Source organism: Aythya marila (assembly GCF_965140915.1).
Source record: "Aythya marila genome assembly, chromosome: 22".
Classification (NCBI taxonomy): Eukaryota; Metazoa; Chordata; class Aves; order Anseriformes; family Anatidae; genus Aythya; species Aythya marila.
The window spans coordinates 5,863,447-5,884,951 of record NC_139063.1 but is presented as its reverse complement, the minus strand read 5'-3'; the positions used below and the strand labels follow the sequence as shown (position 1 = coordinate 5,884,951).

General features: G+C 48.7%; 1 protein-coding gene across 4 annotated transcripts in view; it reads right to left on the bottom strand.

Annotated features, from left to right (window-relative positions):
• The window catches only part of HIVEP3 (HIVEP zinc finger 3), a 261,957-nt gene extending 240,773 nt beyond the window's left edge, over positions 1–21,184 (bottom strand). For 3 of the 4 annotated variants that reach the window (XM_082777714.1, XM_082777713.1, XM_082777715.1), the window contains exon 1: positions 20,781–21,184. The gene's annotated coding sequence lies outside the window, so the exon portion shown is untranslated. The remainder of the gene's footprint in view (positions 1–20,780) is intronic. The other variant, XM_082777709.1, reaches the window with a different exon arrangement.
• Between the last annotated feature and the right edge of the window lie 321 nt (positions 21,185–21,505).

Genomic DNA, 21,505 nt, shown 5'->3' with positions numbered 1-21,505 from the left:
CTCATTATGATGTAGATACGCCCTTAATCTTCTCTCAGTAAGGAAATTGTTCTGTTCTCATCACTGTAATAGCCAGTCGTCACATTTATCCTAATGTAAATTCATCTTCCTGGTCATGGGGAACCAGAGCTTTGTAGAGGAGTCGTCGAGGTCCTCCCCAGCTTCCTCTCCCATCCTCCCAGGAGCCCACCTAACGTGCTCTCCTCGTGTCTTCCTCAGGGTACTCCTTACACATGCTCCAACAGCAATATAACAGAGAAGCTCAACCAATGACTGATCTTCAGGGCACTCCTTCCTACCCTGCTAATTCCCCTTGAGCTAGATCTCCATTTTCTTGTCTATATTCTCCATGTGACACCAGCAGACACTTGCAGAAATGTGGAGAGTTGAGACCCAAAGTGCTAACCTTGTCTGCAGAATCAGCTCTGACACCAAGCAATTGGGATAACTGCATTCTATCTCCCAATTAATCATACAATAAAATAAGATCATCATCTGGTGGAGATCACCTGAACTTTCGCCTTAACAGTGAGTGACAGAGTAAATCACAGAATCACAGAATTTCTAGGTTGGAAGAGACCTCAAGATCACCTAGTCCAACCTCTGACCTAACACTAACAGTCCCCATTAAACCATATCCCTAAGCTCTACATCTAAACGTCTTTTGAAGACTTCCAGGGATGGTGACTCCACCACTTCCCTGGGCAGCCTGTTCCAATGCCTCACAACCCTTTCAGTGAAGAAGTTCTTCCTAACATCTAACCTAAAGCTGCAAGTCAGTTTGGTGGTCTCTACTGAAGGTCTTAAAAAAGCCAGCGGATGGATTACAAGATACGAGTGAAAACCTGAAACATGTTCCAATGGCCACTGTGTCCTCACCAGTTAAAGGACATATTCACAAGTTTGGGGAAAAGGAGAAAGACGAAGCAGAGTCTAAGAAATATGGCAAGGGAAAGGGCAGATGATAGAAGGACTTCTCACGTCCCATATTAAAACTGTACAGGAAATCCAGGAAGGATAGCATCCCGTATGTTTTCAATACAACTCGCAGGATTTGAGTCTGAAATACAGGAAATCTCATGTTACACGGATGTCTAGCAACCCTACCTCATGGAACACCGTGGGAGCTGGACCAGAGCCTGAATTCCTGCTCTGCTTCCAGCTGATATTACACACATTGAGAGCATACTGGTCAGATCTCAGAGCACAGCAATGCTCAAGCCTTAGCTTGAAAATGGTGGATGGGATCTGCTGTGGTGCTGCACCCCTTCGGTCATATCTAACCCTATATTGAGGCAGGAGAAGGCTCCCAGGCTTGTTTAAGCCATGGGGGAACCTCTTTATGAATCCAACAACCAAGGAGAAGAAAAAGTGGCAACAAACTCCAGGCAGGGCCACGCCAAGCACCTCCTTAGAGCCTCAAGCAGGTAGTTCACAGTAACAGGAACCAGCATGTTGAGAAAGGACAGGGAGTGCTACGGTGCTCAGAAGGGTCTCTCCTCCAGCTGGCTGCATAGGTCACCCCGGTCGAGTCCATAACGCTGTGTGCTAATGCTCCTACTCATTTCATCAACCTCCTTCGCTTGCATTTAACAAATCAGCAGTAGCCTAGCACAGTGACTTCATATCCAGGTGATGCATCTGCCCACAACCACCTCTGGGAGGACAGCTGAGGTTACTGGGGCCCCGTTGGAGAGGGTTGCTCCGCTGGGCTAACAGAGCTGTCTGGACAAGCTGATGGCAGCCTGATCCTTTACTGCAGATCCCTGTGCTTTCTTAGGATTCCTCCTATTAGCCAGAGTAGCACAGAGGTGTTTTCACAGGGTAAGGAAAGCACATGATTAAAAAAAGTCTCAGATCTTCTCTGAGCAGAGAGTTCGGCATTGCTTGCTCTTGCTCAGTGTTCAGCGTGGCTTTGAGTGAGCTGGTCTGGTAGGGCACTACAGATTTGGGAGACTGAGAGATGTCAATATCATCTGGAAACAAATTCAGCTGCTCCAGATGTGGACAGCTTCATGAGGAAAGGGGCCAGTTGTACTCAGTGCAGAACAGCACAACTGCAGTGCCAGCCATGGGCTGTCCTTCCATGCACTGCACCGAGCACTCGGACTGCAGCCTTCCCGTGCAACAGGCATGATCCCGAGATGCAGAGGACGGAGGAAGGATGGAAGCAGGCTTTCCTGCTGGCTGCAAGTCTCCACCAAGCAACAACAACAACAAAAAGGATCAGAACTGGGGAGTCTAGATGAGAGCTGATTACGAGGTGCTCTATGTGGACACCTGCAGGACCGGGTCCATAGCTCCCTGACCAGGAAAAAGATAAAGCAAATGGCAGAGGGTATTTAAAACACAGGTACTTCCCTTTTCTGAGGTCTTTCAGGAAACAAGATACAAACTGCAGCAGGGACACCCTGAGCTTTCACCAGCTGAGTATTCCAGTGGCCAGCAGGCACAAGATGGAAAAGCCAACGCTATGAGAGGTGCTGTCTCACAGCCGTGGCTGTAAGGAGGGGTACGGTGGGCTCGTCCTGTGCTCTGGGTGTACAGAGAGCAGGGCTGGAAGGGCACCTGGGCAGGCGCAGCCTTGGCAGATGCTGCAGGCAGGGAGAAGCCGTTCCTGTGTGGAGATAGAAGAGCTCATCGCTGACATGGAGGGTGTGCAACCACGCCAGGAGAAGCTCCCCGTGCCTCAGCAGATTGCACACCCCATTAAAACCAGTAATCGCAAACAGATCTGGCTCCTTCTTACGATGTGCAAGCTAAGGGTCACTCCACAGCAGCCCATGCAGTTCCCGAGGAGTTGCCCTGGCATAACAAGGCAGGGTTTGTGCCGTGCCCGGAGCAGGGCTGCTCGTGCAGCTGCTGCTCAGGCAAGGAAGGGACGCAGCCAACTGAGAGCAAGGGACAGAAGGGAGGAAAAAAAAAAAAAAAAAAAAAGGCAGCAGTGAGCTGTAGTGATCCAACAGCAATTCTGGGGAAAAGACACCTGAACACAGCAAGCCTCGAGGGGAATTCTTGCCCGCATGGGCAGGCACGTCCCGGTACCCCTCTCCAAGGCTCCCAAGCCAAGACAAACACGTGCTGTGACAGTCACACCTGCCTGCTCCCCTAGAGCAGCTCCGAGCGATGCCGTGTGCATTTCAACATAACCCAGGCTCGGTTCCTGCCCTGGTGCTTCCAAAAATGCGGGGCCCTGCGGCAGATTGCCCGTCAGGGAGTCGGCAGCCTCTTGAAGCCAGTTATTTCCATTAATTGTGGTTGTTCTACTCGGCCCCTTTTCCAGCAGGCTCTCCCAGCACCTCCTTTTTGGTGCCCTCCCACCCACAGAGCTCCCCAGGCTCTCACTCACGCTCAGGGTCCTGTGGACACCCGGGGTTATGGGGTCAGGGTTATGGGGTCCCTCCCTCATCCTCTCATTTCCAGCCTGGCTGCTTGACCTCACCTACCCCCTGAAGAAATTTCCATTTGGCCCTGATCCCCATGCACATCCGTCTGCCCCTTATCAACCATTTCATCGCTCGACGGTCAAAAGTTGCTCGACTAAAATCAAAACCAAACCCAGCCAATACCTCCAGAGACCCACAGAGACCTCCAGGTAAGTTTTGTCTGCTTTATCAGCTTTCTGTCTCGAATCAAGGTTGGTAGCAAGTCCTATCTATGATTTTAAAGATAGCAAAGCTTTGGCAATGACTCAACCAGCCCTTTTTCAGGTGAGAAAACCTGAGCATCTGCACACCGCTCCTCATGTCTACACCCTGCGAACTGGAGCTCCAGCCACAGCCAGCAGTGTGAGTGACCACAAAACCCCACAAACACCCTAAAAGCAAGCCCTACTGCTCTCCTGCCCAGCCGCTGCTTGGAGGCCCTGCAGATGGGATGTGCAGGAACGCAGCCTCCAAGCTGCACCAGTGCAGCAGCCACATGAAGGAGTCGCTTCTCCTCCTCCTCTCTGTTTTTCTGCAAAACCGAGTAAGGTTTCTTTCAAGGGCAATCTGATCAACTGAGAATGAAACTCCAGCATCAGGCAGGTTTCAAGGTCTGCGTGCCAGACATGGGCTGGCTCTGGGGCAAGGAAACCAAAAGCAAGAGAAATTCTGACCTGTTCAGCAATAACTTTTTTTTTTTTTTTTCCCGTTAACTCTTTCCTGTCAGGGCTTTCTGCAGGAAAGGAGCCACATGCATCCAGGCAGTCCCAGCCCGGACAGCTGGGGAGACCTCTGCCTGCTGCAGGACAGACCCATGGCCAAGAGCGAGCCAAAGGCAGCGCTGCTGCAGCGCCCTTCGCAGGCACAGAGCCACGCACGGGGCTCCTGAAGCACAGCAGGAGGGGGAAGAAGAAGGAGAAGGAGGGAAGCCCCAGAAGCCCAGCTGCTCCCAAACAACCCCACACTAAAATTTAATAAAAGGTAGGAGCCTGAGTGCAGCCTCTGTTTATTATGGGTGGGCAACTGTATTTCTGTCCTGTGGCTTTCTGTTTTTGCAGATGCATTCCAGCACAAAAGCAGAGGCAATACGCGCCGCTGAGCAGCAGAGTTTATTTTAAGGGATGTAACATTTTCCTGAGAGGATGCTCTATTTGCATCTGCTGCAGGAAACAGTAACACAGGCAGGTGTGTTTCCACCTAAGCCAGAGACAACACAAAATGCACAATGCAAAGCAAACGGTTTTGTCTTGCAAATCTCTGCTCAGTGCGCTAGAGAAAAAAAAAAAAAAAAAAAAAAAAAAAAAGAGGGAGGGAGAGGGGCTTTCCCCAGGGCCTGTTTTCTAGCTTATTAGTCCTGCAGATGCTCGAGACCTACTTTGCCAGGAAGGAGCTCCATGCCCACCGGCAGGAGCAGGCAGTCGCAGTCTGCAGGCGTAACCGCTGCCCCGCATTTGCATGCGGGCAGAGCGCCTAATTGCTGCCCTGCGCGCCCTACCTGGCAGGAAGAGCGTGCTCCTTCCAGAAGCACCCTTCAGCAACAAGCTTTTGCTAGGGCCTCCTTCAGGAGCACGCGGTGGTGGTAATTTGGAGGATGGATCAGGTAATTGTATTTAAACGAATGTATCTTTGCATGGTTTGAATGCAGCGTAAGCCACGACGACTCCTTCAGCACGCCACGGCAATTTGAGTTTCCCTTGCAACAATCCCGCTGTGGTTATTTCCTCGGAGCAGCCAGTGCCTCCAGCGCAACAACACAGGGAAGTTTCTGGATGTTAATGAAAGAAATAAAAAAGTTTTAGCTCTCTTTTCTTCCAGCCCTGTACTTTGGGAAGAAATAGCATAAAAATATATATGCCACTCTGCTCTGGCAGGTTATTAACTCATTTTGCAACCGTTTCAATGAGCAAAAGCACGGTGTGGTGGGAAACAGCGCTCACAGACAGCATTAGGTATTTAAAGAGGGGGGAAAAAAGAATTTTGTTTTCCTTTTTTTTTTTTTTTTTTTTTTAAATTAAGTGTAATTACTCCGCTGGCAATCAGTGTCACAACAGCAGAAGCCAAGTGCTTCAGATCCCAGGGACACTACAGCATTTGTAAGAATAAGCAGCAATATTTAGTGTCATATAGGGCGATGTGCCAGAAAGGATGAAAAAGCAAGCATTAACTGCTTGTGGGGTTAGAAGAAAGTTGTCCAGAAATTATGACAGTTTTCTACACCACATCAATATTTTAATAAAAATCTGACTTCAAAGTGTACAAACACAAACTGCTCTGCAGAAGGGCAAAAATCTTTTAGTCAGAAGACAGTGTTTTTAGGAAATGAGATTTTTGACTATTCTTTACAAACTTTTTTGGGAAGACCCAAAGGCTTTATTGCTATTTCTCTTTTCCTTTCCATAGAGGACAATATTCTTCCACTCAGTTTATCCCTAAACGTCCAACAAGCTCTTTTTGGCCCTTGCTACACTTCCCAGAGGTGCTGCAGCCGCAGTTTGGGACTATGACGCCTCTTGCTTATAACAATAACACCCCTATTTCAATGTTATTTATTTTTTTATTTTTTACTCTAATCTCTCTTTTATCACCAGAATACCTTACAAATCTCAATGAAACAACTCTGTTGCTTTGCAACCCTTACACCTTCCTGCTTGTTTTTCCCTTCTGCCTGTTACGGCTCCTGCTTCAGGCTTTACTTTCTGCAAGCAAGGAGCTGCCCATGACCACACAGATGGGCTGCAAAGCCGTGGGCCTGCTCCGGCCTCCAGGCAACGCTGCCTGGAAAACCCTACACAAACACAGTCCAGAACAGTACAGCTTCTATCTCATGCTGAAAATTCAAAAATAGAATTGTTTTCTCTCTGACTTTTCCCGCCTATGTGCTTCAAAGATGGGCAAACAGGCACCAAAGAGCATCTCCAAAAACCCCCTTCTGCTGCCCATGCTCACAGGCACCAAACACGCCCCACTCGCTGCCCCAGAAGAATGAGTTCTCCCTATGGGTGAAGCAGTTTCATAGCAAGGTCACCCATGGGAGAAGAGAGCTTCGTTTACGAAACTTGACTTAATTGCTGACGCGATGAGAGGGATGCGGGCACCGTGCAGGCGCGTGGGAGGCTGCAGGGGAAAGGGCTGGCTGAGCGCAGCTCTGCACGTGGCTCCCTTTGCTTATTGGAAAATTAGAGAGTCGTGCAGCTCCTCCGGTGTTGTGTTACTGACAATAATGTCACTCTGCCCTGCGTTATGCAGTCAAGAATTAAATGATTACATGCTTTCCTTAGGGTCATGCCTACAACGACAGCAGCAGGGGAAAGGCAAGGCCTTTCCACTGTACCCAAAGAGTCAGAATTTCATTTTATTTCATGTACGCAGAGTTACCCCTACAACTGCTTTCTCTTGCAGAACAGCAGCGCTTAATGTCTGTTACAAACTAACAGCAGAGAAAGTCAGAGGCACCAGAGCAGAGCTTTGAAGACAACTCATGCCCTGCCTCCATGGAAAGGTTAAAGGCATCCTTGGGTTAAAAAACCTTGTGAGCTCACTCCCTGCTCCACAGCCCCTACTGCTGTCCCACTGTTTGGGGGTCTCAGTTGTCTGGCTGTAAAATGGACACAATCCCTCCCATCACCTTCCCACAAGAAGGGATGAGGAGTTGAGGGGGTGTCGTATAAGGGACAAAAAGCCTGGAAAAGTGAGGGGAAAGACATAGCACTGCACTCCTGTGACCCCTGCACCACAGCTCCTTCAGGGCTGGGAGAGCAAAGGGGGACTTCAAGGTGCCACATATTCTAAAACAGGTAGGAGCCAAATGCGCTGTGTTATTTTATTATCATTAAATAATGCTTCTATGGCCTTCACCTCTTCCCTCCTTTTTCTTTTTTTTTTTTTTCATTTCTTTTAATATATATTTTTACTGAAGTTTTTCCAAATCACAGCCGAGCGCAGGTAAATCCCTGAGGAGCTCCCTGCCAGGCAGATGGCAGCTCTGCTCTTCCCCTCCGTGCTGCTAAACACGCAGAGCCTCCTGTGACGTGCCATGGTCCAGCCAGCCAGAGAGCAGCAAGAGCATCCTGCAGTGAAAAAAAACAGCATCTGCAGGACAGCCCTGATCCTGCAAGGCTCCTGGCCTGAGGTCGACACCAAGACACCAGCTCTAGAAGTGCTGCCCATTGGTGACAGCGACCTCTCTGCCGCAGCCTAAAGAGAACCAGCCAGCCTCCTGCAGGACGTGAGATGCTTGCTCCCCCGTTGACTCCTTTCCAGGTTAAATGAGCAGGTAACACTTCCCCCCTCCCCGAACATCAAATGCAAATTGAGTGATTTTGCTCTTTGAAGTTATCAGCCATAATCTTCGAGTTTGTCCTTACGTCCAAGCACTTTTTAAAATAATTTATATTAATTGTTCCCACTGCAATTTGGTTCACACCATACTCCCTGCATAAAAAACTCCACCTAAATTCCTGACATGCCCAAACCTTCCATTAATTCATGCCCAGTCGCTCTTGTCTTCATCTCTGGCCCAGTAACACCAGGATTTGTTTAGCTCTGCTCATTCCCCATGGTCCAACACCAGTAGGGCTGCTCCCCTGCTTTGGACCCTGTCCTTGACAGCGTTTCTGCTACACTGACCAAACATTTGGCTTCAGAAGATGTGGTTAACCATAAGATGCACCACGCACCTCCATGTAAGGATTAAAACAAGGTAACAGGCTCTGACACACACTCATTTTCTCAGAGCTCACAACTCCTGGAGTGGGTACCAGGGTTGTCACCGGGCCCCGCACATCACAGGCTTTGCAGCTCTGTTGCAGCATTAGTGAGTTCATTTAGCTTAAAAAAAGTCTGTCACACAGTCACTGTGGGCATCCCAGTGAAGTGGAGGGGTGCAGCAACTCATGCTAGGACCCGGAGACATGTCACAGGGAGATCCTCATCCCCACAGGTAACAGGTAGAGTGGTTCCTGTGCTTAGGAGCTGGCACCAACCCATGCCAGGAGGGACTCTCTAGGGGTGCAGTGCACAGCGCCACTGCAGCACTAGCAGGCCTTGCAAAAGAGCTGCATTTGGAGAGCAAACGGCCCTAAAGCAAAGCCGTCAGCAAGGGCAGGAAGGAAAGGAGGGGCACCCTGCCAGGATGCCTGGGCTGCGGGCACAGGGGCGATGGCAGCCCAGACCTCCCCCTGCCTCTGCAGGACGCCCTGCTGTGGCTCCTGGCACAGAGCATGCAAGTCCCCAGGTGTTACTAGGAAGGAAAAGGAGTTTGGGTTGATAGTGGAAGTGTTCTGCTGCCACGTGCCACTGCTCTGCACAGATTTCTGTGGTCAGCAGCCCCGCAGGTGCAAGCCCCAGCTCCGCACCTCACACGGTGCTTCCAAAGGTGCACGTGTGTGTGCTGCTCTGTGCATCTGTGCATGCACACATGGCACTTCGGGGCTTTCTAGGAAGCCTGGAAGAAACCCCGAGCTGCTGCCTGCATCGCAAGTGAGCAAGGAGAAGGAATTTCAGCAAGCTGCTGAGAGCCGCAAAGGTTCATTAATCCTCAACCCAAACCAACGGAGGCTACGAAGCTGCCGCAGACGCCACCCGTTTGAGCACCCTGTTCACCAATTCACCCCGTTAAATGACACAGCTGTTTTCTCTCCCAGCAAGCTTCAAGCTCCCTTCCCTACACACTGCTACGCAAATAACACCGCTGATTTCCCCACCGGCAATAACTCACACAGCACCCAGCCGCTCCGTGCGGGACAGATGCAGCACCCACCCCTGGCGGCTCTTCCCACCGCACTGCAACCTGCAGGATGCCAACACTGGCCCCGAATCAGAAAAAACATCGAGGATCATGATTAAATACCATATTCTCCGGGATAGCAATTAAATGCACGCTTACAGGCAGGCACATGCTTAAACGCTGTCCTGGATGGTGATGCTTTCTGAAATCAGGGCCCTTTCCAAGGAAGATGCAGTTGCTGGGTGAATCAACACCGACTTGTTTGTGCTGCTGCAGTTTGAGTGCAGGAGCAAACTGGGGAGAGCTGGAGAACTGGGGAACAGCTCAGCCTCCACCGGGAAGCTGGGCTCTTTGCTAGGACCCCACGTACCCCAAATTACTCTCGACATCCCATGAGGCCAGCACAGAAGTGAACAACACTTGTGCCAAACCCAGTCCACCTGCATTCATTCCCACTTTTAGGGTCCCACCTAGCAGGGCAATGGCCCCAAAGCAAAGCAGGGGACACGGAGGCTGCCAGGTGTGCTGGGGTGGCACACAGCGACCAGGGATGTTTCCAAGAAATGGTCACAGCCTCTTCACCACAGTTTATATTAAATCCATTTAATTCTTGCTTTAGCCAGAACTGGCAGCTATTCCCCTCTCCAGCTGTGAATGACAGTGGAGCAGCAAGTGGTTTATTTCTGTTTTCTCACCAGGAGGTGGTGATAGGAAAGGTGCAAGCCCCAGGTGTCCTGCAGCGTCCTGCAGAGCTCCCTGCCCTGCATCCATCCAGACCCCAGGCTTGTTACACACACAGGGGGGTCTCTGCAGCTGGGGGGGCCTGCCCCAGTAACTGGGAGAGGGGCTGGGAAACATCCAAGGGAGAAGAGGAGATCTCTCTTGTTTTTCTTTCAGTAAACAGCTTTAGGAACTGCTCTCTCATGTTGCTGTGAATGGCACAGAACACGGGACGGGCAGCTTAGAGCAAGAGGCTGCCCTAAGGAGTAGCTGCTCTGGCTGCTTTGCTTTGAGCCTCCAGGCAGAGGTAAGCAGAGCAGAGAGCACTTGGGAGCTTGCAGCAAAGCAAGAGGGTTTCGTTGTATTTTTGTTTGTTTGTTTTTAAAAGTAAAAGTGTCTAAGCTGGGTAAAATACAGTCCCTGCTCCAAGCTGTCAGGGACAGGGAATCCACATGGCTTCACAGTTTTTCCACTGGCTCCAGAACTAGCCTGCACAGGCAGGAGAAAACCCAACAGCAACCAGCTTGTCCCATCCCACCCAGCCAGGCACAGGCACTGAGGCCATGGGTGCAAAGATCCACAACACTCCTGTAAGCCTACAGAAGCAAACACAGTCCCCATCAACAGGTTATAGATGGGAAAAAAAAAAAAAAAAGGGGGGAGGGAAAATATTAGATTTAAAAGGCTGCTCTGCTCTCCACCCTGATTCAGCAGTGGTTTACCCAGCTGCAGCCTGTTTACATTTCTAGCAAACTTCATCCTGAGCTCCTTGGGCCAGATATTCTAAGAGAGGAAAGGAACTTTATTTATCATGTACTAGAGAGCAGCACCCAGCGTGAGCTGCTCGAGCCAGGCTTGGAGTGAGATCTCCAGCACTGCACAACCCCCAGGAATTTCTGTAGGCATTTAATGGTGTTTTCTTTTCTTTTTTTGGTAACTTACTCTAAAAAATAGGCGTTCTATAAAATCCCAGAGTTTTCCATCAGACATTCTCATAGATACTGGGGTAGCAGTCAGGCTTCTTGCTTTCATTATGAATGATAGCATCTACAAGAGAACTCAGAACTTGGCAAGTTGAAAGAAAAAGCAGTTCACCTTCAAGTAAGCACTCAGCCACTATTTCTATGAATAATAAATATATTAATTTATTACATGAATAAAATGCAGGAGAACAGAACTTATTAGCAGCTGCACTGTGAATAACCTGCTAGCAATCTAACACTTGAGCCTGAAAAAAACAGCCATATCTAAAAAACTGAAACGAACTTTTTCTCAGTTTTCTAAATTTTTTTTTTTTTACGAGTTAAAGCGGTTATAATACCTGTAAGTCCTAAAACACTGCCTCAGTGTCAGATCTGCATGCGTCTGCTTTAATTATACATAGCAGAGATCAAAAACCAGATAATGCACATGGCAGAGCTCTTCAGGACAAGGCATGGACGTGCCAGGTTTGCTCCAGGTTAGTCTTTTCTATGAGCCACATTTTCATCTCTAATTTACTTGGGTCTGTTCCAATCCCACCACTCTATACAGTGAGAACAGAGCTTTAGGTTAATGCTACCTTGCATGCATCGTCACGAAAACCCACACGGTTTAATGCAAACTTTGCCACGGTGCTCACGATAAAGATAAATTTCACTGAATGGCCAAAGCGTTGAGGGTGCAAGTGGGATTTGAGCAACGTGCCAGCTCAAAGTGCTGAAATGAGCAGAAACTGCTCTGGTGTGCAGGCTGCAACCTCCCATCTGAGCACGCAGCACGGGAGAAGTGCGTCAGCTCCTTCTCTTGGTTAAGGAGCCCGAGCAGAACATTCCACCGATGATATCCTCCTATGTCTCTAATACTTTTATTTTCATATTTTCTAGAGAAATAATTCCCGGCGATGCTGCTGCTTCACCTCTTGATTGGAGCAGAAAGGCTTCAGTGCCATTGTGCTCCAAGGGAAAGCAAACAACTCGGCCTTTCAGGGCTGGCTGGCGTGGGAGTGAAACTCCACCTCACTTAAATTATGAAAAACAAAAGCAAGAGCCCCCAGCTCTGAGCCTGAATTACTTATAATTTCCCCTTGCAAAGTGAAGGAAGTATTAGATCCTACATTAACACCATGAGGATGCTGTAGTACAAAGCCCGCAATAATTAGAGAATGTCCAAATTAACAAAAGTCGCAGTCTGGACTCATTCCTCCATTTATGTACATTTTTAAAGGGGTTTAATTAAGCTACCACATCTTAAGATGGGATTTTCAAAGCTATATAAGCAAGTCATAAGAATCCAGGCTGCAAAGGGCAATTCAGGCCACCGTGATTCTTTGAAAATCCTTAATTGGTGTAATAGAATTTATTTTTCTCCTGCAAATTAGACGTATATTTAGCCAAAATAACCTGGAACAGCATGCAGAAATTACCGATGATCATAACCTGAGGGCAGAGTTAAGGTTACAGAGTCAGGATTTACTTATGTTCACTTGTCAACTCTTCAAATACCCAAAACACAGACATCACAAGACAGACAAAAAAGGGAGTCTTCCAGAGCTGTGGCTGGGCAGAGTTGCCCAAGGATGACCAACATATCCATGAAATCAAATCAAATAAACAACCCAATCTGAGACTGGCCAAATTCTTTCACTAAAGCTTTAGATCTGTTTAAGGTATTTAAAATAATCTAAGTCTTTCTATTGGCACAAGCTGTTTAAAACGATCTAAGGCTTTAGATTGGTTTAAGCTGCTTATGCAGCTTTAAGGTTTTAGAAAGGTTTAGACTGCTAAAAACGTTCCCCAAAAACAAGTGGGGTTATTTGCTGGAGCTAGTCATACCACTTCATGGATCTGGTACAAATATAGAAATATACACACAGGAATAAAATTTTGTTTGCAACACTCCGAGTCAAAGTCAGTCAGGGCTAAGTCTACAAATACTGAGTTCACACAAGATTTCTGTTGGCATAAGTTTGGGTTCTGGGAGCAGCACACCCTAGTTAAAGCACCGAGACCTCTGTCATCTTTAGGAAAAAAATGTACCATAGGAAATTTCATGAAACTTGAGGCAACAATTCCTCCCTGTTAAGAAAAAGCAAAGAACGTGAGAGCATGTAATCCCTATAAACTCAGCTGGCCTCTCCCCTTTCCCACCTCTGTATCAACGTTGCCACACTTCCCTAAGGATTACAACCACTGTCAGTCTGTTTGGGGTTATGAAATCCAAGGTGCCCATGGGATGCTCAATGACAAGACCCCATTTGCCATGCAGGTCCTTGCCTCGAGCAATCCCTCCGGACTGCAGTGGGTGCTGGAAACCATGCAGCCACTGGAGCTCTTCCAGGAGGCCATCACAGATCCCACTCTGCTCTTTTGGGTTTTTGCAACCGGGCTCAAAACAATCCTAAACCCCCCGGGGGCTGCAGGCTCTGTGCCCCCCAGCCCCTGCGATCAGAAGCCCAGAGCAGAGCCCCAGCTGCTGGAGCTTAGCCACAAGGACGGAGTCACCGCCTGTCCCCAGGGGAGCTTCGATTTCCTTCCTGAAACACTGCCTGGAAAATCAGGGCAACGCTCCTGCTTGAGGGCACACCTTTCATAAACAGTTGCAAAGCCAGACCTCGTCTCTTTCAGCCACTCAGATGTTATCTTTTCCATTTTCAGTTTCCCTTTCTGCCCCACAGAGGGGACAGTCCCATCCCTCTGTACCATCTAGATGCACAAAATGCAGCCACACTGGGACAAAGAGCCTTGTATATATTTTTTTTAAAAGCCACTTGAGCACAGGCACTGTGGTACACAGCCACCCTCCGCTCTCATTTACACAAACATAAAGGCAGAGCATCTGGCCATGTGTCAAAAGTCTTTAATTACACGATCAAGCTTATCTTAGATATTTATTTAGATTGCGTTCTATCTGATAAACACCACTCGCACAAAGGGAAGTTAAGATTTCTTATTCAACCTAATACTTATTTATTCCTTTTTTTTTTTTTTTGATTGCTTAACTTTGCAACCTTCATGCAGTATCAATGCGAGTATCCTCCCCACGTGCTCCCACTGTTGCCTATAACTGTTGAGCACCAGGTTCATTTTATGGTTTTTCAACCGAGCAGAACTAAATATGATTTTTCATAATAAAGTCATTCATCCCAATCTGCATTTTTAATTTGGGACTACATTACTTTGGACCCCAAGCAGCTTTTGCAATGGCAAACTCTGAGCAAAAATGGCTAAGAAACATATAAATGCTGACAAAAACAGCAACAGAAACCTATCCTTAGACAGCTGTCTGTCTGAGGATCATCCTGTGATTTGCAAAATCTTCACAAGCAATAGCACCACACCAGGAGACCATGCTGGGAAGCACAAGGCAGCACCAGAACCAATGAGCAGATTTACCCAGGGGGGAAATTATCCCATAGCCCCCTGACATGTTCCTCTTGCCATTGAAATAGGTCCTGACAACCACAGGTACAAAAATCAGAACCTTTGCTTAGCTTTTATCATAAACTTGTCTCGTTCAGTATTCATTAATAAGCTATATTTCTTGAAAATTCAGTATTTGGGGGATTTAGCTACCTTCCTGGTATTCCCCACGCAAATTCGTTTTGCAGAACACTTTCTAGCTCTGCTGCTATTTACATTACCAGCGTTTGGGAGCATCAGTCCCCGCCAGTTGACAAAGCTGTTCACACTGGAGCATGGAAACACAAACGGTACCAGTCAGAGGTGAAGTGAGGACAGAGCTTTTCTCTGCATTACCCCCATGTACACAGCCCATCCCTGCAAAATAAACTTTTTGCACAATTCATGGAAGGGCATCTCCTTTGTTTTTATAACCTACTCTGTAGGTTATATTAACCTACTCAGAGTAGGTTATATTTCTATAACCTACTCTGTATTACAAAGCACCCTGGAATCTCCAAGACCAGGATCCCACAAAGGGACCAGGGTCTGGACACAGACAGCAAGAGCCTCAGCCCTTCCCTAAGGGGCCATAACACGAAGACAGATGTTATCCCATTTACTGGTGCAAAACAAAGGTACAGAAAGAAAGAAGAGTGGCTAGAAGTCACGCCAGGGGGCTCGCACCAGGACTACTAATACTAACCCCAGCTCTGACCCAGCCACCCATACCACTGGCCTTTGCATTTTCCCAGTATCCAGCCCCAAACAGCTCTACCCTCACACAGGTGGGGCAGCTCCCCAGGCAGCATCAAAATGTTTTTGCTTTACAGCGTGATGCATTTCTGTAAAAACCAAAATTGCTTGCCTTAATCTGCCTGTAGTGCAGGGAAACCACAAGGGAGTTGGGGAAACATCAGCGCAAGCATCCCCATCGCTGGAGGCTGCGCTCAGCCCCTGGGGAGGGCACACACATGTGCCTGGCTTTGTGGACATGCAAGGGCAAAGAGGAGGAAGAAGAATTTCAGATACCACGCAACCAAGGAGCACAGCTTGCAATGGGACTTTGGCTTCCATGGCGCTTCATGGGAAAAAAGTAAATCCCATTAATTCTTATTGCACAGCATAACAGGGTAAAACCATTTTCTGCCCGTACTGAAAAGCACGCCCTTTGCTCTCACATACCCAAAGTCCACATCCAGCACTCCAAAAAGCAACTCACTCGTTACAACAGCAACACCTTCCATTTGTGACCCTATTTATCTATTTAAGGTCTGCGGGTTACGTTCCGCCAGCAGTGTCCCTGTGCACCCTGTGAGCTGTATGCCCCATCCACCTCCCTTCTGCTCGCTGCTGGATCCGGCCCCAGAGCAGTTCTCACTCCCCCCCTGCAGCGGGTGCTCTTGCTGCCCTTCTCCTGGCACCACACCGCCTCTCCTTGGAGGCAGGGAGCCACCCTAAATATTTTCCTTCAGCCTTCCAGGCGCGCACAGCACCTCTCCTTCCTTTGCTAGGCAGCACGCTTTTTTCCACCGTATATCATTACTGCCTGACGAGTTCAAGTTATAATAAAATGTAACTATCAGAAGTTGCCCATGCTTACTGGAGACGTCCCAGCCGTGCCGGGTCACACGCAGCATTAATTTCTAGCAAATACAGAGAAGAGTTTTCTGGAGAAACCTGGCCAGACTGCTTCTGTACAGCCATTAAAAACAAAACAGCCTGTTTGGCTCGACAATTTTCACTCCCCCCTAAAATTCACTATGGTGCCAGGACCAAAAATAAATAAATAAATAAATCAGGGCAAAGATATGAGTTATAAGCAACCAAAACCAGGATGTCAGCATGGGAACCCACCTGCAGCATTCAGGACTGCGATCCTGTCTGTGACAGCCAACAAGGAATCAGGTTGAGTCCTCAGGGAGAGCGATGAGGGCTAACAAGTGTGGCTTGGGAAACTAAATCTTATGGGCAACTGGGAACTGGCTTTGGAGGATTGCAAACGGCTTGGAAACGGAGGATGTAGGACGGATGCAGGTAAGAGGGACCGGCACCGAGGCAGGAGGGGATGTTGCCTGCACAGCTGGGCAAGGCACAGGGCTCTGTTCTTCCACGCACGAGCATTTATTTAGAAAACCCCACAAGCTCCAACCACACCTCCTTGCCATTTTTTCCTTTGCTTATTTCTAACCTTCTAGAGATTTTGATTTCAAATTCATCATTCAGCAGGAATGCCCGCTGGAGTATATAAAATATGCTTAAGCTCAAAAGGCACCTAAAAAAAGGGGGGGGTTAAAAGTTTTGTTTATAGCGGAGGTGTGTTTTGAAGGACTCTGAGATCATCCCTGACATCATTACAAGCAGCGCTCGCCTTTCTCGTTCGCACTTTAACAGAATGATAAATTCTGCGGTGACTTATTTTCAGCAGATTACTCGTTACATCAGGGTTTACTCACTCCTTTTTACCGGCAGCCCCCAAACGGGGGCCATGAGTCAGCAGCAGCCCTGGGCCCTTCCTCCAGGGATGTGGGAGATGGTCCAGCCACCCGCGGTTGTCTCCTCAGCCAGATTTTATTGACCAAGCTCCTTTAGAAGGTGCCCGTGCATCCCACATCAAGAGCTGCCAGAATGTCGAGATAGCACATGGGAGGGGAAGCGAGCAAGAAGTAGTCTCTCCGTCACGTTTTTGTCCCAGCTGTAAAACATCTGGGGCGTTTGAGAGGGTGCTCGACTCATCCAAAGTCCCGTGGGATTCCCACACGGGAGCCCTGGGGCAGCAGGGCTGTGGGATCATCCAGCTGCAGGATGAGTGAGGCTCATCCGCCAGGACCATTAGGGTCGGAGTCATTAGGGCATCCCGGGCCACAACAACACATCCAGCCCCAGCAGGAGCCGTCCCAGCAGCTATTTCTGGGGCTCCCCCTCCCTCTGCTCTCAGGGGACACCAGCAGCATCCCACAGCCCTTGGCTACGAGGGCTTTCACACATGGCTTGCTGAGCCCCGAAGCTGGCCACACCACATGCAGTTATTCAAGTTTTTGGTAACAGCGACTGGTCGCCGCATTCACCTCCCAACAGCCCAGACTCCACCACAACCCCAGGAGCCAGGGATGCTCCTGCTGCTCGCAGCATCATCTGCACAAACCACATCTAACCACGTGGAGCGTCTGTACAGCAAGAGACATGATTCCCGCCCCCCACCCCGTGCATTTTCCTCTGGCACCAGTGCCTGCCCAGCAAATACTCATCTAAAAAAACAAAAGCGAGCAAGCGCTGCTGTCTGCAGTTGGAGCTTAGAGTCACAACTTATTACTTGTATTTTCAATCTGCCAGGGACCCACGCTGAGATCTTGGCCAAATGACTCCCCGCTCCCCCACCCCCATTTCCCACACAGCAGAGAAAGTAAGACACAGAAAGGTTAAATGGGAACAAAAAAAGGCCATGCTGCTTTTTCCCCCCACCTCAGTTCACCACTGAGATCAGAGTTGAGCAAATCCATGACTTACAGAGCTGGTACATTTCCGTTCTTGAAATAAAAGTCTCCAAGCTTCTTAAAGAACTAAAAGAGATCGGAGCTATGAATTGTGCCACCCCTTTTGAAGCAAGACCAGTAATATAGCTAAACATGGATATATAACAACCCACCCTCACCTGATGATCCTCAGATAATGATGTGCACCTTTACGCCATCAAGCAAATCAGCATGTTGGGATGTACAGTTCCTTGGTGCATCCATCCTAGCCAGCATCATACATCTGCCTCAGCTGAGCCAGCTGCAGATATTTAACTTTACATGGAGAAAGGAGATTTCTTTTAGCCACAAACAAGCCTAGTGTGGTTTGCGTTCCTACCAGCACAAGACAGAGGAGCTGTCCCCCAGCTGGTCCAACTGAAAATGCTGGGTTTAGGTCAGCATTAGGTTACTGATCTCCTGGCACCGGTACCTTCCTCACCAGTTCCATGTCATGAGCAGAGATCACCAAGATTTTTGGTAATTGCTGAGCCAGCCCAGGGCCGGGTGGAAATCCAGAACTAAAGTGCACCCCAGGAGCCCTCGAGGCGTCTGTGAAGCCCACCTACAGCCATCAACTTTCCCAGCAATATCCCCATCGCACAACTCGACTGAACAGGCCAGCCACGTTTTCCAGAAATGAGCCAAGATGCTGGAGAACCCATCTGAAAGCCACAGCCTTCCACGTCATCTACATTTACAGAAGTTTTACAACTATTTCCAGCAAAATAATTAACAGCTTCCTTTGTGAGCATGATACTAGCGGGTGACCGGGGCTCCTCGGGGAGTGACAGTCTCTGCCCTTGAGTTTCACTTCCCCTTCTTGGGAGGTGATGAAAGAATACAAGGCGGATTGACGCAGGGCCACCAGCTCCCACCGGTCCCAAGGTACTACAGAGACTCCCTAAAAGGGCAGCTCCACGTGGTGCTCAGCTGCAGCCAGATCTGCAGAGGAGCACGCGGGCTCTTTGCAGCAGGAGACAAAATTTGCTGTGTCCTGCTAACGCTGCTGGGAGGGAGGGTTGGGCAATGCAACGCACGAAGGCTTTTTGTGGCCCCAGAGCAGGAGCTGGTGCCTGACACCACGATGAGGCAATGTTTGGAGATGATTTAGTAGGAAAGGAGCCACCTCCCCTTCCTCCCCCTCCTGAGTCCCCAGCTTGTTTGGGCTTTTTCTCAGGAGCCTTCTCATCCAAACCATTTCCCACCAGCGCTGATGACCGCTGCCAACCTCAGCAAGCTCAGGGCTGGAGACCAGCAGTGATCTCCTACATGGCACCACCCCACAAAAAAACCCACAGAGCAAGCAGGCTAGCCAAGGGGAAGAAATAAAGACCAACCCCCCTGTGTTTCATTGCAGCTGGGAGGAATTGCATCCAGTTGATTAGAAACAAATCTCCAAAAAGAAGAAAAACTAGCACAGCACTGGGTTCGTTGGTACAGCACCAAAACTGGCAAGAGATGAGCATCGCTGGCTCGGCATGAGGGAGCATGAGGATCTGGGGGATTAAATACCTGCTTCCCTCTCACTGGATTTGCCATTTCTGGATGCCTGGAAGGATGAGGCAGGGAGGGAGATGCTCACACAGGGCATCAGACAAGACCCCAGGGCCAGGGACCTTTCTGCTACCTCTGCCTGTCCTCATGAGCAGATATAGACAAAAACCAGGCTTAGAGGAGCGTTTCCTTACCACTGGGTCAAAAGCATATCTTAATCATATTTAAAATCATATTCTCCTGCCTGCACCCCACATCAAACTCAATTTAAAAATATTTGCCTTTAGAAGAAGGGAGGAGGGGGAGAGCAGACTACATATTCAGGTTTGATTACTTTATATCTGTCAGGTTAAATATTCACAAGTTCTCTTTCTAGGAAGCCTCAAGGGGTTGTTTATATAAAATAAGTATTTTATTTTATGTGCTGCCCGCTCTCAGTTTGCACAATTAATCAGGGGTAAACTTTCTGCAGACCCTTTCCTTAACAGCCAAGCAAAAAAAAAAAAAAAAAAACCAACAACCCTGCAAATAATCTTGCACACAGACATAACAGAAATACCTTGCTCACAAACACACTTAAATACACCGAGATATAAACACAAACTTCCAGACAAAGGCCTGATTTCTGCCCTCAGAGGTTCACGGGGCTGGATGATCCCAGTGCGGGCAGGATTTGGCCATCGGAGAGGCCACTGCAGTCCCTGCTGCAAGCCCCAGCTTGCAGCTGGGGGAAACCACAGCAGAAAACCCGGAGCCTGAGCGAGAACCAGGGCCAGGTACAGCACAGGGCTGCTGCGGCCGGGGGAAAAACTCCAGCTGCCAGCAAAGGACAAACCTCTGAGGAGAACATCCCAGCGCTGCCCGGATGCCAACACCGAGCGCACGCAAATAAAATTAAGCAGAGGGAAAAGAGAAAGGCTTTGTGCAGGCAAGAAGGTATTCAGGGATATGTTAAAATAGAGGTTGCAATATTAAAAAATAAATACAAATGTATATATATATGCTGTAGCATCAGGTAACGGTGGCTTGGCTATATGTGGGTGAAGGGAAGGGGAGCAGGGCCGCCCAGCATCGCCCCAGGAGGACGGGGCTCCCCACGGAGCAGCCCCACACCGGACCTGCACGCCGCAAGAAATACTGACAACCCACGCACACTGGGAGAAAATGAAGTTGCTGTCAACGGACGATAAATTCATGCGACAGGGAGAGCAAAGGAAGCCGGAGCGGGCGGCGGAGTCGCGGCGAGGACAGGGTTACGGGGCGGCTGCACGCCCGTGACACCGCTGAGGTTACCTCGGCTGGGGAGCTTGCCCATCGCCTGCCCAGTGGCCAAATCCGGCACCCAGGGATGTACACACACACACACATTATATATATATATACACACACACAGCAGCAACCTGACACCTTTCGGGGGGAAGCAGAGGCAAAATGGAATCTGGCTTGTGCACCCGCAGTACGGGGGGGACTGGACCATCTGCAAACGCGCACGCAACAAACAAAAAATCACCCCAGTGCCTACCTTTGGTGGGTGCAGGCAGCGGATCCGGAGCTGGCTGGGGTCGGGGGCTGTTCCCGTCTTTATGAAATGTTCGGCTCAGCCGGTGCTATTTGCATTCTTTCATTAGCACCTGTTTCAAGTGAGGAAGGAGAAAGCTCATTATGAGATCAGCTTCCTTTCAAAATAAATTATTAAAAATATAGAGAGATGCACGCTGCCAAATAATAATAACGCTAATAAAAAAAAAAAAAAAAAATACATGTACATTAAAGCCCCAAAGTAGGCAGTTTAATAATGGGAGATCTTGCAGGTTGTGAGCATGCTCCAGCCGGAACAAATCCTTCCTCTGTTATTCCTCTGAATAAAAATAAACCACGCTCAAGAAACCCAAACGGAAGCTTCCTCCTAGAATCCCTGCTGCTGAAAAATATGTAATAAATTCAGCCCGAAGACGCAGACTCTAATCAGCAGCTGTTTTCTGGATCCAAAGCCAGCCAAAGCCTCTCTTGTCTTTTCCCACTATGAGTCTGGGCCTTTTTGAAAAGGGTTTTAACCTTTTAAAGATACAGTGCACCAATTATCACTTCTGGAGGACCGTCACCCACAGCACAAATAAATTAATAAAGCGGCAGCAGTGGCACAGTTGGAGCAAGGGGGAGGTGTGTTTTGCATTAGCAGCCCTTCTACATTAATATCGTTATAGATTTTTTTTAATAGGATTCCCCCCCCCTCCTCTGGGGGGAATA